Raw genomic sequence first — 4,102 nt, forward strand, 5'->3', positions numbered from 1 at the left:
TGTGTGGCGAGGGGTAGGGGAGGGAATCAGGCTGAGAGATGCATGCATGTTACTCTGGGCCCCACCCTGTGCTTTGGACATTTCCTGGCCTCCCTGTGCCTCAGTTTCCCCCTTGTAAAGAGCCACTCTGCTGGGCCTGGCACAGGGGACACACACGATCTTGGCTCCCGAGGGCTCTGTGAAGAGGAGCACAGAGGAGGCTGTCTGAGATGGCCGGGCCTTTTTCCTCTCTGGCTGGGTTTTCTTTCTGGAAAAGAGCCTACCTCTCAGCTCCCTCTCAGCAGGTGTCTCCCCCTTCACCCTGCCGCAGGCTACAACTCTGCAGCCTGGGACCCAGAAAGTAGAGCTCAGTCACCCCTGTGTGCCCCTCCCTGTGGTCAAAACAGCTGGGCCACCGCCCCCCATACTTGGCCACACCCCCGTGATGGGCGAGGTCGGGGCTGCTGACCCGAGAGGCTGAGGTTTCCTGTCTTCACAGAAGCTCCCACACGGCCCTGCTGTCCAGTTACCCACACGTGCCTTGACCTGGTAGCTGAGAAGAGCAGGTGCTAATTTGCATGCTATTTATTTAAGGAGCAGAGTCTCCAGCGACCCTGTCCTTACCCTGTGGAAGCCTCTACCAAGCAGGAGAGTGGGTCCCAAGGTGGAGGAAGGTAGGGTCTCCGTGCAGCCCAGCTTCCTCCTTGAGAAGGAAAGAGGAACTTACGGAGGGAAACCTCAGACTCTTTTGGGTTCTGACAGGAACCAGTTCCAAGGAGGAGGGGGTTTACAGATCCTCCAGCCCAGAATCCTCTCAGCAGGGGACTCAGAAATCTGGGACCCCTCCCCTGGGCTGAGCTGCTGGCTGACTTGCTCTCTTTCTGGCCAGGTCCCCCATCGCTGTTGGGGGTGAAATGCAGGGAGAGGAGGGCTGCAGGGAGGGTGGGCGGCGGCTGGGTGTGACGCGGGGGGGGGGGGGGGGGGAGGTGCACAGCTCAGCAGGGCTGTGAAGGCGCGTCATGGTGTGTGTGTGTGGTTGGCGGGGGGGAGGGGGGAGCGGACGTCTCAGTTCCCTGCACAAAAGTCTCTAGTCCTCCGAGTAAACCCCTGTGCCTTACCCCCTTCAGGCCTCCCCTCCCTCCCTCCAGGCTCTGCCCAGAAAGCCACAAAGGAGGAAACCTGATGGAAAGCGCACAGCTAGATCTAGAGAAAAACATCCCCTGCTGGTGACATTCCTCTGGCTGAGACAAAGTCATTTTACCCGGGATTCCATGCTGGCTGAGGCTAAAGAGAATCCCTCACGGTGCACGTCCCATGTAAGCTGTTCCCCAGATGACCCAGGCGGGCCCCAGCACAGAGAATCCATCCCGCTCACCCTCCATTTAGGCTGGTGGTGAGGATGGGGTGCAGGGAAGTTACAGAAGAGCCCGGGTGGGGCCTGGCCGGGGCCGTGAGGTGGGAGGTGCTGCTGCAGAGCCTGCCTCGCTCGGATTCCCCCCAGAGCTGCTCAGCCTGGACCCCGGTGCACCTTTCCTGAATCTCACCACCCAAACCACTCAGAGAGAGGAAAGGGAATGGAAATCGATTCCCCCCCATGCTAGGGGGTCGCCTGACGGCTCGGTGCTGGGATCACTGCAGCTCTTTACTCCCCTTTGGGCTGAAAGCATATCTGGAAAACTTGGCCGCAGTATATGCACCCCCAGAAACAGACCTCTCCCCAATTCAGACTGTTCAGGGATCCGGGACAGAGCGCCCTCTGAGAGGTCTCCCACCCTCCAGAGCGGCGGTTCACCCCTTAGAGCTGCAGCCCCAGGTCGGTGGCCCTGGGCACTCAGAGGACTAGAGCCAGGCGGGCTCTTAGGGAGAAGGGCCATCCTCGGGACTCAGAGCAGCGTCCACACCTCCCTGAAGGCGGGGAGTGCGGAGGGGCTCTGCAGAAGTGTGACTCTCCTCTGCCTTAACAAGCGGGCCGCCGAAGTTCGGAGATGAGAGGCCTAGGGGAACACGCTGGTCTGGGTCTCCGCGTGGGGCTGTCACACCCGCTGCCCAAGCCCAGAGATACTGCTGCTCTGTGGTTCAACATCATCGCAGCTCAGGCCTTCGGGCCTTTAAAAAAATACCATCGCTGGCGTTGTTTCTGTTGCTTTAAGAAATTGCGGATGGCTTCCCTGGTGGCGCAGTGGTTGAGAATCTGCCTGCTAATGCAGGGGACACGGGTTCGAGCCCTGGTCTGGGAAGATCCCACATGCCGCGGAGCAACTGGGCCCGTGAGCCACAACTACTGAGCCTGCGCGTCTGGAGCCTGTGCTCCGCAACAAGAGAAGCCACGATAGTGAGAGGCCCGCGCACTGCGATGAAGAGTGGCCCCCACTTGCCGCAACTAGAGAAAGCCCTCGCACAGAAACAAAGACCCAACACGGCCAAAAATCAATCAATCAATCAATCAATCAATAAATAAAAAGAATACTGTAATATCTTTAAAAAAAAAAAAAAAAAAAAGAAATTGCGGATGTAATCTGTCCATATCTAAGACACAGTCTTTCCCCTTTGCCCGGGTCACTTTGGGGTTGGGAGCGACCTTACACACTCAGCCCCTCCCAGGAGCAGGGATGGTCTGTAAGAAGGTGGGGGCAGCAGTGCAGCCCCCGTGCAGCCCCTTCCTCCGCAACAGGGGGGTTAAGTTACCAGGAATTCCCTGAGGGGAGAGGCGCTCTGTGGGAGAGCCCTCCCACTGATCCCACTTTTTTTCTTACTCTGCACTAAAATCTTTACATCTTGGGATCCTTTTCTTCCTGATCAGTCAACTGAAAATGCCTCCTAGATGCAGGCACAGACCTTTGCGTGGTGTGACCTGTTCTTTCTCCCCACAATCAGCCCCAACGTGCACGCCTCCCTGCCCACCCCCCCGCTGGAGGAAGGTTAGCCCCGCCCCCGTCAGTGGTCAGCACTTTTCAGGAGGTCGCCCACCCTGTAAGGAGGACAGCTCCTGAGCAGCCTCTGGCTCTTGCACCCCGTCTGCCCTTCACCCCTCGGCACCCCCCGCCGACCTTGCTGCAGGCGCTGTACTGCTCCCGGGCTCTTGGTCTGATTTAAAAGCCTGGAAAGGGTCCAGGAGGGAGCTGGGAGGAAGCCCTCCGGGGAGGGTCCAGCTTCCCCGACCCGTGCCCACCAGCGCACGCGGGCCCCCTGTCCCCAGAGACCTGGGATGCCCACACGCGTCTGCCCGCGTAGCCCGAGGAAGAGCCCGGGTCGACCCGCGGCGGGGGGTGGGGGGGGGGTGGCCCGCAGCCGGCGTCGGGTTGGGGGCGGGGGGGGGGATGTGCCCCGCAGCCTGCGTCCGGGTCTAGACCCGCAGCCGCCCGGCGGAGACCGAGGCCCCGGCCGCCGCGCACCTCCCGGCCCCCGGGCCCCGGAACGGCCGCGCCGCGGCGGCTCTTTGTCTACCTGCTCCGGGCGTTAAAGGGCCCGCTCGCAGTCGGGGCTCGGGACCCGAGGCGGCGACGGGAAGTGGGGCTCTGTCGCTTTAAGTGCAGCTGGAGCGGTGAGTCGGGCGGGCGGGGGGAGGAGGGAGCGAGGGGCGAGGGCTGGTCCCGGGTCTCCGGCCGTCCGCGTGGCCGCGCTCAGACCTCCGCGGGTCGGCCGGGCGGGCGCGGCGTCGGCGCGGGGTTCCCGGCGGCCGAGGGCCGCTGCGCCGGGAGGATGTTGCATCTGTCCCTGCCCAGGGCGGGAAGGACGAGTTTCTCCCGCAGGTAAGCGTCCCGCCGCGCGCCGGCCCTTCGCTGCCGCAGCCTTGCGGGGGTGGGGTGGCGTCCGCACGCAGGAGGGTCTTGGCCGCCCTAGAGTCGCGGACCTAGAGGACGGCAGCGCCACCTGAGCCTCTGACTCCCGAGCGTTTGGCCTGTTGGCCTTGGGGTTGGAGGTCGGGGTGCGGAGGGGTCTCGGGAGAGGGAGGAAAGCAGGGCGCGTGCGGTCCCCGGGGACCGGGACGGACCTGGGACAATAGCACGACTGGACAGAACTTCCCTGGTTCCCTGCAGTGCGGTGGGGCCGGGGGTCTTGGGGACCTGGGGAGTGGAAGGCGAGAGGGCTTCGACCCCAGCCGGGTTCCTCCAGCCCCGGAAGC

Source organism: Balaenoptera acutorostrata, chromosome 1, assembly GCF_949987535.1.
Source record: "Balaenoptera acutorostrata chromosome 1, mBalAcu1.1, whole genome shotgun sequence".
NCBI classification, from domain to species: Eukaryota; Metazoa; Chordata; class Mammalia; order Artiodactyla; family Balaenopteridae; genus Balaenoptera; species Balaenoptera acutorostrata.